General features: G+C 39.3%; 1 protein-coding gene across 1 annotated transcript in view; it reads left to right on the forward strand.

The window, feature by feature from the left end:
* CTXN3 (cortexin 3) overlaps nucleotides 1-14,529 on the forward strand; it is a 417,629-nt gene that overhangs the window by 184,788 nt on the left and 218,312 nt on the right. The window lies entirely within an intron of this gene.

Raw genomic sequence — 14,529 nt, forward strand, 5'->3', positions numbered from 1 at the left:
AAACATTCATCTGGTGGGCAGGTCAACACAGTGCATCTCTGAATGGGTAAATAAACTGTCATCTGGTGTACATACAGCACTGTTTATCTGTAAATTTGCAGATAAGCACTCATCAGGTATACAGGTACACTACTTTGTGTTTGTCAATGTGCAGATAAACACCCATCTGGTGTACAGGTACATCACTTTGCATCTATAAATGTAGAGATAAACACTCATCTGGTGTACAGCTACACTAGTGTGTATCAGTAAATGTGCAGATAAACACTCATATGCTGTACAGTAACACTAGTGTGTGTCTGTAAATTTGCATATAAACACCCATATGCTGTACTGTGTATCTGTAAAGGTGTAAATAAACACTCATCTGATGTGTCAGTAGAGCACTGTGCATCTGTAAATGTGCAAAAATACACTCATCTTGCGAATGTACAGCACTGTCTAAAGATAAATGCTCATCTGGTATACAGGTACAGCACTGTGTATCTGTAAACGTGCAGATGAACCCTAATCTCTTCTACAGGTACAGCACTTTGTATCTGTAAATGTGCAGATAAACACAAACTGGTGTACATACAGCACTGTGTATCTGTAAATGTGCAGATAAGCACAAACTGGTGTACATACAGCACTGTGTATCTGTAAATGTGCAGATAAGCACAAACTGGTGTACATACAGCACTGCATATCTATAAATGTGCAGATAAACACAAACTGGTGTACATATAGCACTGTGTATCTGTAAAAGTGCATATAAACACTCATCTGGTGTGCAGGCAAATGAGTGTGTATCTTTAAATGTGCAGGTAAACTCTTGTCTGTTGTGCAGGTACAGCACTCTGTAACTGTGAATATGTAGAAACACTAATCTGGTATACAGTTACAGCACTATGTATCTTTAAATGTGCAAATAAACACTCATCTAGTATACATATGACACTGTGTATCTCTAAATGTGCACATAAGCACTCATCTGGTGTGCTGTACATAAAGTGCTGTGTATCTCTAAAGGTGTAAATAAACACTCATTTGGTGTGCACATATACCACTACATATCTGAAAATGTGCCAACATAATATTCATGTTGTGTGCGGATCTTCCACTGTGTATCCCTGGATGTACAGACATAACACTCCTCTCCTTTTTCATATTTACCTAAGCAATAAGAGAAACACACACATATACGTATATATATATATATATATATATATATATGTGTGTGTGTGTGTGTGTGTGTGTGTGTGTGTGTGTGTGTGTGTGTGTGTATGTGACAAGATATAATCACATAAGCAATTCACTATACAATATATGACACCTTGTTAAGCAGTAATAGTAATATTTTACCCCTCATGGCAAAGCCTGCAAAAACTGTTGTTGGATAGATTAAATGTAAAGCATCATCCATGCACATCATGATGTAATGTTCTTATACCATGTACTTATTTAATATGTCTATTATTGTTCTATGCAAGCACATTTTTTAAACTAATTTTTTTCTATACATATTTTGTTCCTCTCTATCTATACCTTCAAGTCTGTCCCCTCCATTATGATCCACTAGTCATCCATTGAATGGCTGAAGACATATTGCAAGAAAAGCTGTCATGTTTGAACAATTTGTGTTGTTATTTTATATCCCACTATTGCCCTTACTAACATCTGATGTGTGATAATGTCAATGCAGTCATATATCCTTGGGTAAACATTTTGGGCATTTCTGGCTATTTATGGCAGGCTAGGAGCCCCCAGTCTCCCCACAGGATGGTTGTTCTACTGGAGACCTCCATGCCCTCCCTCTGTGATGAGTGACTCATCAAAGTAATCCCCAACATTCCAGCTGACTCCTCAGGCACCAGATCTGGTAATGAAATATGTGTCTCCTGCAAGGCAGAGAGGGGTTCATCTTTCTTCATCACAGTGCTGGTCTTTTCACAGTTTCTTGCTGATAGTAAGTGGAAATGTTATTGAACACATGCTTTTCAGTACAGGAAGGTATGTTTCCCTGCAGTGTCAAAGCCATTGAAATATTTACTGAATGGAATATACATTTATTAAGTGTACTGCTTCAATAAAACTTAGTTTTATGATAACTTGCATTTTTTTTTCTGTTTTGTTATACAAAACATTGCTATCTACTCTTTTCAACAGGCGCTGTGGGATCTTTTACATCCACCTTCACTACCAACAGCATCTCATCGAAAGGACAAATCTCACAAAAGCACGAGAACTGTCCCAAAGTAAGGTGTGATTTGTCTAAGGGACATATCTGGATGTGGATGTAACTCGTTTCTACTCTCACTTGCATATTACATTGTCATCATTTTGCAGTATGTCCATGTGTATATGTATGCTTCTGTTTGTGTGTATGCACGTATCTATATGGGGGTTGTAATGTTTTGCACTGAATGTATCTGATAAATATGGACTAATATATAGTAATGTGCATTTATATATTTATCCATTTCATTACAGACATCTAAGGTATAAATTGGCTGTACATGGTCAAGTGTGCATTTGGGGTGGCTGCAATAGGTTGAAACAAATGCACATGACAGCAACAAACTGAAATACATGACTGTGGTTATTACTTACATATTTTGTCATTCATGTGATAAGAGTCAGGCATCTAATGTGTACACAGCCAATAAATTAACTGTAATTGGTGAACACATCTCTTTATGTGTGGAGGTTGTAATGGGCTGCACTATAATGTGTTCTACAATGAAATTAAATATATTACTGTAGCTGTTATGCATTTTTTCATTCATTTGGTCATAGTCAGACATCTGAGGCATGCACAGTTAATAATCTGCTGTAATTGGTGGGGACATCTTATGTTTGGGAGGTTGCAATGGGTTACAGAGTATGAATCTAAAGACATTAGTAGAACTCCTTTACTGCAGCTATTATTTATTTATTCACTCATCTGACCATAGTTAGACTTCTGATGTGTACACAATCCCAATAAATTAGAACTAGTTGATGGATACATTTTTATGGCTCTGAAGGGTTATAATGGTATGCACTATACACATATGACAACAGTGTAGTATGTATGCTACTGTATGTTTTAATTTATTCATTTAATCACAATCTGACATTTGTGGTAAACACAGTCAATAAACTGGCAGCAATTTGTAGGAACATCTGTGCATCCTGGAGGTTTGCAATGTTTTGCAGCTTATGCTTCTGTCAGCAACAAACTGAAACATGCAGTGAGATAAACATATTCCTGCTTTTCATGAGTTTCATGGTTACCATTATATGCATAGAGAAGGACCAGACTGCATTTTAGGGGAGGACTTTACATTTCTGGCAAGTTATTTTACTCTTAGCAATCAGTATAAAGTGCACTGCTGTACTGTAGTCATTCTGGTATTGTGTCTCTGGAATATCATGTTTATTGATTTGTTTATTTTGCCTCACATTATACTCCTTTGTTTCGCATTTAGGCAACAAGATGTAAGTTATTGCTGTTGGTACTTTTCTGATTAATTTGCAGGATTATCTTCTGGAATGGGATCCATTGGCTGAGAAGTTCTGTGGGCTCTTAGGCAATGCCCACTTCGAACCACTGGGGAACAACATTTTACGGACTATCAGTGTACAGGTTAGGAAAGGCTTTAAACACAAATAGGGTACTTAGTAAGTATGACACTGTGATTTATTTTAGCTGGATGTGATTTATTTATTTTCATGTAAAATTATTAAAGTGTGCCTTAGTCATATTTTTTTATCATAACTTAAACCTGAAGGGGTTTAGTTGGGATGTCACTGTATCAAATAAAAGCATATATAATACTCAAAACTTGTCAATGAAAACTGGTCTATAAATAACACCATTATCCAAACATGTATACTTGTTTAACAACAATAACAGCAAATCATAATTATCATATTTATATGAATATCTTGGGCAATATCAACCTGGAGGCATTGAATGACATTTCACAGCCCCAGTCAGCACACCAAACAGTATCAGTAGTGTGTCAGTCTACAACCATTTTGTAGATATTTGTGCTTTATCAATGAAATATACATGGATATCATATTTATGTTAATATTCTAGGCAATGTCCATTTGAAAAGATTGTGAAAAAATATTTCATAAGCCAGTCAGCAAAAAAAAAAAAAAAAAATGCATTATGCATTGAAACAAAACTTAGATGGGCAATAAGTGAAATGTTGTCATTTTTTCATTCAAAATAATGACTATGTTTGCCCTAAGAGAAGTTTGTTTATGTAGAATTTCATGGTATCAAATAAATCTAACACAATGCTAGGAAACTTTCCTCTGCTACTTGTTTTATAATTGCTGCCCCTTTGCAAATATGTATACTTATAGTATAATCCATGCAGTTATTTATTTATAAGCACAGTATTTATGCATACTTACATGTTTTATGTGAATATCCCTGATAATGCCCACATAATAGCATTGTGGAAAAATGTTTCACAGAAAAAGTCAGCACACATCTCAAGAATGTTGCTGACCTAAACGGGGTTGTCAATAAATGAGAACGTGGGATTTTTTGTTATTTATTAATGTATGTCATATTAATGGTTCTGTTAATAATTTGACCCAGGAGTTTGTAAGGTAATTTCTATTATATTAATTTCTAATATCTTAATTTTCTGTTGTCAAGAAGATGTTTACATAATGCTGGAAAGGTTGTCACTGATACCTGCCTTCTACATACTCCCACTGTGCAGATATGTATGCTTGTTTAACAATAACATATGCATACATGCATGCATAAATATCATATTTTTGTAAATATATCAGACAATGCGTACTTGGAATTACTGTGGAACAGCATTCCACATGCCGAGTCATTATACAGGTCAGAAATGGCTCCTGAGCTAAATGTTTCCTCAGTATGAGAACATGTGAGTTTTTCCCTGAAATATTATCAATATATGCCATATGTTAATAATTACATTAATAATGGAACCATAAGCTGCTTATATTTTACTCCATGATATCAAATTAAAGCATACACTATGCTGGAAAAGCCTTGCATTGATAGTTGGTGAATAACTAACAGTACTTTGCAGATATTTACATTTATTTGTCTGTTAAGTATGTAAATGTACAAATCAATCTTAATTATACAAATGCATCTAAAATGGAGTGATATTCACAAATCTGCATTGCAACATCTACATGAACGAAAGAGTATGCTGATAGTTTAGATCTATATACTATGGTTAGAGAGAGATTAAAAGTGGATATAATTGCTATAACAAAATTTATTTGTTGTCTGATTACTTGTTGAATATAAAATCACCATTGTATCTAGTTGATGTATTGATATTATCACTGAAAAGAAGAGTATGTGATCTGAACATCTTTCACATTTTATCTTTCTTTGTAACTTACAGTTCTCAGGGTACACAGATTTGTTTTACAGGCAGGTTGCAAAACCGAATTCTCAGAAATTTAGTTCAGGCAATAGCTGTCCGGCCAGTAATTCTGCACATGTTAGCAGTTGTGCAATTCCACTCATGTCAGCTGTTATTAAGTTTATCTGTTATTCTGAGTGGTTTTATTTTTCATACGATTCTTCAATTTTTATTTGCTTACATTCACATATAGTCAGTGTTTTATTCATTTATGCTGTTTTGTTTATCCAAATATGATTCCACTCTACTAGATCTACTGTCTGAGTGATATGTCTCAGGAGCACAAGAGAGCCCCCCGGATTCACTAATCTTCCATGCAGGACTAGTTTAGTCCTGCACGGAAGTACCCGTTTAGGAGCAGGATGGCAGTGCACCATGCATATTAATGAAGGTGCGCTGCCCGAGCTCCCAGGCTTACATGGAGCATGTACGAGTGCAGGGGGCATGTCTGAGAGCAGAGCTCTCAGAATAAACACACCCCTGCAATGTAGAAAAGCAGAAAGTGTTAAGAGATGAGCGAGATCACTCATAGGTGTCTGCATATCCCCACCAACAGTTCCCCCTGAGTACAACAGCAACAGTACTGAAAAAGTAAATAAAGAAACCCTTTTATTTATTTTTTTTAAACACCGATTAAAGCTAACTGTAGCTGCGCAGGTGTGCCCATCGCTTAGCTATGGATAAAGCAGCGTAAAAGGCTGAAGAGGATAACAAGGAAGATATATGGAAATGAAGCAGCACAGCAATAGTGTAGTGGGCAGAGCATCCACCTAATGAGCAGGCATTCCTGGTTCAAGTCCCACTGCAGCACATTCCATTTTTCCATGTGAAATCTGTATATGAACTTTTTTTGCTGTATAACCTACAAAATAATATTTAAATGTGAACTAGAGTACTGCATTAAATGCACATGTGAAGTGGCAGTGTCATAATGAATAAGGCACTAGTAAGCAGGTTTAAGCACAAATAAGCAGTAGTAAGCATATATAAGAACTAGTAAGCATGTTTTAAGTGTGTTTGCACGGGGGTAAGCATTGCCTACACAGATTCAGCAAAGTAGAAGCTAAGTGAGTGTAAGAAACTGTAACCGGAGGTTAGCATTGCTTAGCTCCACGCAAATCCTCGCACACCTGCTTAGAACTGCTTTAAAGTGCTTTAATCACTCTGTACTCAACAGGCCGTGTTCTGTCCAACAACAAAAGAAACAGCTTCTGCAAGGCTCGAACTCTGAATACTACAGCCTCAGTACTTAACCACTAAGCCAACACAACAGTACATAAGAGTGAGGTTTTAAGAAACAAACCTCTCTATAGGAAACAAGCTGAACATGTGAAAGGACATTCTATACAGCCTTATGTTGTATTCCCAGCTACATCACATAAATATGTGAAGTGGAGTACTGCAGTAAGCACAGATGTGAGGTGTTATTGTAATAAATTGTAGAAATCCCCAGTACCCCATACAGTATATGCACACATGAATCACAGCTACCAGACACATATATAACCTGTAATGAATAATAAATCACTGCCAAAAAGCAAATATAATGCTAAGTAACTGTTAAGCAATGCTAACTGCTGCACACCTTAGCTTGTAAAGTGTAAGCAATGTGTAGGGCAGCCGATTCAATCTGCTTATTGGTATACCTCCTTAAGTACTGCCAACCTTAGGTAAGCAGGTGTGCCCATAGCTTAGCCTTTTCAAAACCAGCCAATCACGGAAAGTGCGGGAATTTCGCTGTATTTAAACCCCACAGGCAGGAATACTTCCCATAACTAGTTGTAGCTCCCTACTGCAGGCAGAATGGCTGGTGTGGGTGAAGGCACTCGATTTAGAGCACAGTGCTGGGGCATCCAGGAGTCAAAAATCATGGTATGGCTCCTGGTAAAACACCATGAGCAGAGACTACTGCAGGGCCAGTACCAGGGCTTGCAGTATAAAACAGAGGCCTGGGACAGTCTTGCCCATGACCTCACCAGTGCCACAGGTATCCCCGGACTGATGATCAGGTCAGGCACCACCATGCTGACCTGAAGCAGTGGAGGGGGGATGTACTAGAACAGTGGATCCAGGAGTCTCAGCAGATGCCTAATGCCCCAGTGCTGAGTAAGTACCCATTCTACTAAGTAGTTAATAATTGCCTAGCTTGTGTATACTATGGATAGGTATGGCTAAATATCACTGTATTTCTCTGACAGCTGCAGATGAGCAGGCTGCGAACCAGCAAGCCCATGATGCTAGGTTGCAAAGGCTGTGTCGCGAGGCAGGTTAGTAATTATTCAGCATGTACTGTCATAACAAATAAATATAAGAGCCTTAGAAAGTGTTGTACCAGTAGAAATAAATGTGTAATATCCTGTGAATAAAGGTATAACCCCTGGAGAGCTTCTGTTTACTCTTCTTTCATATGTTGTTGAACTGTTGCATACTATAAATAGTACTGTTGTATTAAGCAGTGTTACCCACACTGGTATGCAGATAAAATGTGTATGAAGTTCTGTATAACAATGTTGGAAGTGCCAAGAGGTCAGTCATGTTGTACAAGTGAGGGAGACTTACACAGAAAACAGTAGAAAGCGTCATATCAGTTCCCTGATAGCCCAGTGTACTGTGATGTTAACTATAATGTTTTCTTGTCACACACAGCAGGGGTTTGAATCCCGGGAGTGCTAGTAAGTTGTATGCATAATTATACCCCACAACTGTACAGATTTTGTTACAATGTTCAGATAGAAAGCTGTATACATAATTACACCCAACAACTGTACAGAATTTGCTAGAAAGTTCAAATAGAAAGTTGTATGCATATTCATACCCCACAACTGTTCCAATCTGTCCAGCATGCCCAGATAAATGGCCCACATCACCAGCCTGTTCCCCTGTTCCCCTGAAAAACCAGTGTGATGATCCAAGAAATGTAGGCAGCTGTTAATGACATATAATTGATAGTCAGACATGTACATACTCAGAGAATGTATATGAAAACAAACCTGTCATTCTAGCACCTCACCCCAAAGTGTATGAGAGCAATTCTCACCATATGTTGTATTAACACATGCATTTTGTCACGCCTGTATGTAAGACACAGGTCACGTATGTAATAATCTATAAACATACCAGTGTACAATATAAGGCCATTTGGGTAGTGTAATAATACATGTAAGGGACAGATCACTGCAGTGACTAAGAATGTTGTGAAAACTACAAGGATATATTAGTTGTTAATTGAACTCTCTCTCTCACCCCTACCATATGTGCAAAAATAACCCAATGACACACCTCAATTGGTAAGTGTACACTCCAAACTTATGTTGGGACATATGTCCTAATGGTTTATAAATATTCACATTTGTTTTTATGCATGTGCCATGTTAAAATACACCCATATTGGTGGCCTGTTGCCATCAATGAAACCTGCATACTGTTGTAATGGCCACTGTTGTTCCATTTATGCCTGTGTTCTGCTTTCTCTGCAACTGTTTTAAATCCGGTGTTTTGGGTTAATGGGAATACCTATGCATGCTGTTCTAACTAATCCCGAATGCTGTTGACTATTATTAACCCATATCTGTCATAAACCTGCTACAACATAGCTCGTATGGGAAGGCTGGTCCCAGCAGACCTACCTGTCCCACCTCAGCTGGCCATGACACCGGGCACCAGCATGTCTGGGGCCCAGCATGGGACCTTTTCCTCCATTGGCCCTGTGCCACCTTCAGGTGGAACCGCCACAGGGGATGGTTGAGGCACTGGAACTGTGACTTGAGCATCCCAAACACATGCTCTATTATGATTCTTGTTTGTGCGTGTGCCTCATTATGGAGTTCTTGTTCTGGTGTGTGTGCATTTCTGATGGGTGTCATCAGCCACGGCTCCAGTGCGTATCCAGCATCCCCCACTAGGTGACCGTGTGGGATGTCCCCATTGGAAAATCTCTGGTACACCTGCATCAGATGCCAGATGTAGGAATCATGATAGCTTCCAGGGCAGCCAGTACACATATTCATTATTATGCCCTGGGCATCGCACACAACCTGGCAGTTGATGGAGGGGAAGCCCTTGCGGTAGATGTAGACCCTACCCTGCTCACCGGGTGGTGCTTTGATGCGTATGTGCGTGCAGTCTATTGCACCCACTACCACAGGGTATTCTGCTATTTGGTGGAAGAGAAGTATATTGCTGGCCAACGCCTCACGGGTGTTGGGGATATATACGTGCTCACTGACATGTGCTGACATGGCATCCAGGAACTGGTGGAGTACCCTGGATGCTGATGCCTGTGAAATCCCCATCATATCCCCAGTTGGCCTTTGAAAGGCACATGTAGCTAGTATTCTTAGGCCTACTCTGGAACAAGCTACCCATCTATGTCAAGCAAAGTTCTTCATTAGCACTCTTCAAGAAAAATCTTGATGAGTGGATGGTAAATAGGAAATACACCCCGGGGATCACTTCTGTGTCTCTGCTGGACAGTGGCACAGGAAAATAACTTTTTTGGGCGGCGTAAGCTATGGAACCTTGCTGGCTAGGCTTATGTAGGCCCTTGGGTCAATAGCCTAGTACCTACCTATGAAGCTATGAACCTACACATACCTTGGTATCCACTGGGTTGGATTACCCTCTGTTAGTTCTGTGTGTGAGGCATGGCCAGCACAGCTCAACAATTTGCTGTAGGAAGTCCCTGTCCACCCTATAGCGCTTCACTATCTCCAGCTCATGTAGCCCTTGGTAGATTATCCTGGGTCTGTACACTCTTCTCTGTCTCCTCACTGTGGGTTGGTCAGCAGCATTCACATCCTCACCACCCTCAGCCTGTTGCACATGCTGGTTTACGATAGCAAAAGCAGCCCCTAACATTTTTTGTTTTGCTTATGTTTTGTAAAATTTCCCCATTTGTATACACCTGTGGTGCAGAGTTTTTGGGAAAAAACAAGGGGGAAAGGTGTTTACATAGTTTATAGTGGTGTGCTGGGCTGGGCTGGTTTGCTGCTTGTGTAATTGGCTGATTCTGATACATTTCACCTGCCAGCTAAGCTAGTTCTCCTTGATTACCTTCTCAATGCTGTTTTACCTTCCCATTGCCTTCCTGTTTAAGGCAAGGGGTGTGCTTTTATTTTTTCTTTATAATCCAGTGCACTGCACACACACCCACTTAGGCTTTGTAAAGAGTGCTAGGCAGGTTTAGACACACCCCCTAGCTTAGTTATGCTAAAATAGGAGCAATCCCGAGCCACAGGGCTCCAATCTGCTTACAGTATGTCTGACACCCCCCCCCCCCCCATGATGTCACCTATATCTTAGTCTTGCACTCAGCTATTCATATTCTTACACTGTTGGGACCTGCCTCACATGATGGGGAAAACTGGGATTCACTATCCTTCCCCTCATCTGCATAGGATAGCCTGCTAATGCATAATTACATGTCTCACACTGAGCATCCCCTCTTGGCAACCATTACTCACTGGCCAGGTTGTCTTCTGCCTGCTATTAGTTAGAATGCTTATTTTAGGTTTATTTTATTATTTTCCCCCGATCCCATTTGCACGCCACTGCCCTATGCTTAAACAGCCGAGATCGTCAAAAAAAAATTAAAAGTTGTTTTTTTTATTTTTTATTACACATGCTTCCTCAATGATATGCAACCTTTATTTGGAGCTGTCATAGCTCTGTTTCAGATTTTGCAGAAATGTACTTGGTTACTAAGCAAGTACATTTCTGCAGATAGCACTTGTCTTGCATGGACTATTGCAAGAGTCCTGGATTGCAAAGTCACCTCATCTGCATGAATTTCTCCTGCAAATGAGGTGATTTGCATACCAGGGCTTAGTCGTGCATGATTAGTGCAGGAGCTCCCGTGCACTCCCCTGCAGGCTGTTCCTGTATCACACGTCAGACATATGGCCTGCTAGAGCTCCTGTACTAATCATGCACGCCATGCAGGACATAGAGAATCTGGGGGAGCATCTCTTTGGCTCCACTGTGGTTGAAATAATGACGTCGTTTTTTTTTTTTATTAGTGATTTTCAGTGGTACAAAAATATCTCCATCACTCAATGGTTTTGGTCAAATTCAGTCACCATGTTTCTGTGGTTACAAGCCTGGCCTGGCATCCCTGTCAGAATGTGAAACTGTTAATTCACCTCCTTCTGGAACTAGCCAAGGCCAATGGCCTGTAACTATATTGTAGGCCACCTTGTTTTAGAAATGGTCATGATCACTGATTTTTCTGGTTGTTATCCAGTCATTCAGAAGTATAGGGTATAAGATTTTGGATGCTGTTGCTGTGCGGTAGATGGTGGCAGCTTCCACTTCCATGGTAACGTCATGTATCTGAGGTGGTTCTTTCACAGTCATTTGTCCCATAACTGTCAGCAGACCATCTGCTTGCCAAAGATTTATTTTTATTTATTTATTTATTGTATTTCTTTACAGGGATAGTCTGAATGGATCATGCAAGACCCTTTTTTCAGTGGATCCCCAAAGAGATAAGCTCCAGTGATATAAATAACATAGTAAAAAGGTTTAATAAATTTGTGCTATAATGAAAAAAGTGAAAAAAAAATAAAAGTCACAAGCATATGGATTACTTAATAAGACACATTAATTGTTCATATAGAGAAATGCAAGAGTAGGTTGTAGGGAGAGAAATAAAAGAGTATGCAGAAAGAGGCATAGAGTTTGATGTTAATTGGCAGAATGATATCGATTAAGAGGAAAAAAAGAGACAGAAGGAGAAAAGGACTAATGAAGCATATAGACAGATGTAGGAGAGAGGGAGAGAGAGAGAGAGGAAAAGGACTACTTGAGAATGGTGGGTGTAGTGCAGACAGTATACTAAGAAGGTGTTGATACTCAGTTTATGGGAGCAGCAGAGGAATAATTAGAGCTTTCTTAGAGCTGATATGAAAGTTCACTGAGCAGTGATTGGGTAGTGTAGAGTTGGAGAAGAATTAGCAGAGTTAGAGGGAATGAGATGCATAGGAATGGTTATAGCAGTAATTTTAGTTGGGTGAATTGTATTCTGGTTAGCAAGCACAGGGACAGAGCTGTAAGTATAATTAAAATAAAATCACTTATGTTTGAAGAGACTGGGAGATAGTGCTTATTTAACTCTGATAGCGAGTGACTTCTACTTGTATACTGCTTACGTGACATATGAAGAGTTACCAGAGGAGTTGAGTTTTTGACCCCATAGTTTTTTAGAGGCAAAGAAACAATGCGTTAAATTTGTAGTATATTTTGCAATTTTATAATAGCATTGTTCTAATTTACATATAGAGGATGTGCTAATATTTGTCAGTACAGGAAAAGTATTGAGTAGATGTGATAGAAGGAATGATGGAGCAGTGATCTTACATGTGTGTTCAATAAGAAGGTTATATGCTCTATTAAGGAAGCCTAATTTCTAGTAGCTTTTTACTACATTTTGGATATGGCTATAGATTTTGAGGTGGTTATCTATTGTGATGGCTAGTGGTTTAGTTTCAGTGGCTATTTCCAATTGGGTATTTTGAGAGGAGAAAACTACAGAATTAATTGCTGTCCTCCAAGTACCCTCTTTTACATTAACAGCAAACCTTTGAGTACCAATCCTTGAAGTAACTTGTAGTACCTGTTATTTGTCAGTCTTACAGTCACTGCTGATAACTTGCTGGCCTACAGAAACCTTGTCATTTGTATTTCATTAGGACTCAGTACGTGCAATCTGGTATATAGTGTTACATTCTCCAGTAGCATTTGCTAGTGCAATAACTGAACTTATATGCTGCGATAAGCAAACTGAAAGAAAATTATCTACCTTGTATTGAAGGAGCTTATTAAATTTATGCAATAATTTACTTCTATTTTTTTCTGTGGTTAGGTGGCTTACTCTATATTTGAAGCATTTAGTATTATTTTGATCCATAGATTTGTTGGAAGTCCCCAGATCTGAACTGTGGACAATTATCATTGATAAGTATAAGACCTCATCCTAATCTTTAGCCATGAGCTTGGGCTAGTGACTGACAGGATGTGATTGGAGTACAGATAAAGCAGCAGAAATGAAGTTCTTTTGCAGAGTAGGTGGTGTAACTCTCCATAACATCATAAGGAGCTTGGCAGTCCAGCTTGGAGTACAGCTACTGTTCCTCCATGCAGACAGGAGTGCTTTGAGGAGGTCTGGGCACTTTGCTGTGATGCCACTCTATGTTTCAACCGTAGAAAGTATGACAGGTCCCAGGACAAAACCAGGAAATTGTAGAGAGATTATGTTTCTCGACATTTCTAGAAATACCTGGGGATCCCCACAGGATGAACTGGAGACTGCTTGTTGAGGATAAGAAAGTCTGCTCAGCTTGCTACAATCACAACTCTTACAAGTGCAAACAGCTTGGAAAGAATGTATCTGCCAGAAAAGGCAGTTTTTGCGAACATTGGCTTTATAATTAATATTAATTTTGCTGTCATTCTGGTCCCCATGCAGCCTACTTCTGGCCACCTATACAAAATGTGTTTAATTTCCTTTGCCCCTCTTTAGTATCAGCACATGTTTACAGACCACTCACCACATTTTATCTTCGATAACACCCATCGGTTTTCTAACCCATTTAGCTGAGTTTCTATTTTATGTATTAAAACATAAGTTACTGTCTTTGTCTTGTTGAAGTTTGAGTTAACATTTGATCCTTGGTCATTTCTTCTCCATGACTTTTAATTTTTTAATCCCATCATTCCTTTCAGGTTCAGCCCACACCAGACAACCCCCTATCACTCCATTTACTTCTTATCTGAGGGTAAGAGCTGGTCTCTTTGTTCCCTGAAAAGGGCACCGGCCTTATGGTCCATTCTTTCCCTGCCTGGGTGAGAGCAAATCGGGATATTCATTCCTTCCTCAGAGATGAGAGTCAAGAATTGAGAGACCATCACTGACATGACAACCCCCCCCCCCCCCCTCACCCTACAAACTTTCCCCATGGTGGATGGAGGTTTTAAGTAGCACAACTTGAGGAAAGCTCCTTATGGATGTTTTCATATGCATGGAATGTCTCCTCATTTTGTGGACTCATTTTCAAGGGACTAGACATGCCTGTCCATATCTACTGTCTTGTATATCTGCATCATGCAGCAACTGTGACCAGCTAGC

The sequence above is a fragment of the Protopterus annectens genome, chromosome 2.part0 (assembly GCF_019279795.1).
Source record: "Protopterus annectens isolate FY-2018-M chromosome 2.part0, PAN1.0, whole genome shotgun sequence".
In the NCBI taxonomy this organism is placed as follows: Eukaryota; Metazoa; Chordata; order Ceratodontiformes; family Protopteridae; genus Protopterus; species Protopterus annectens.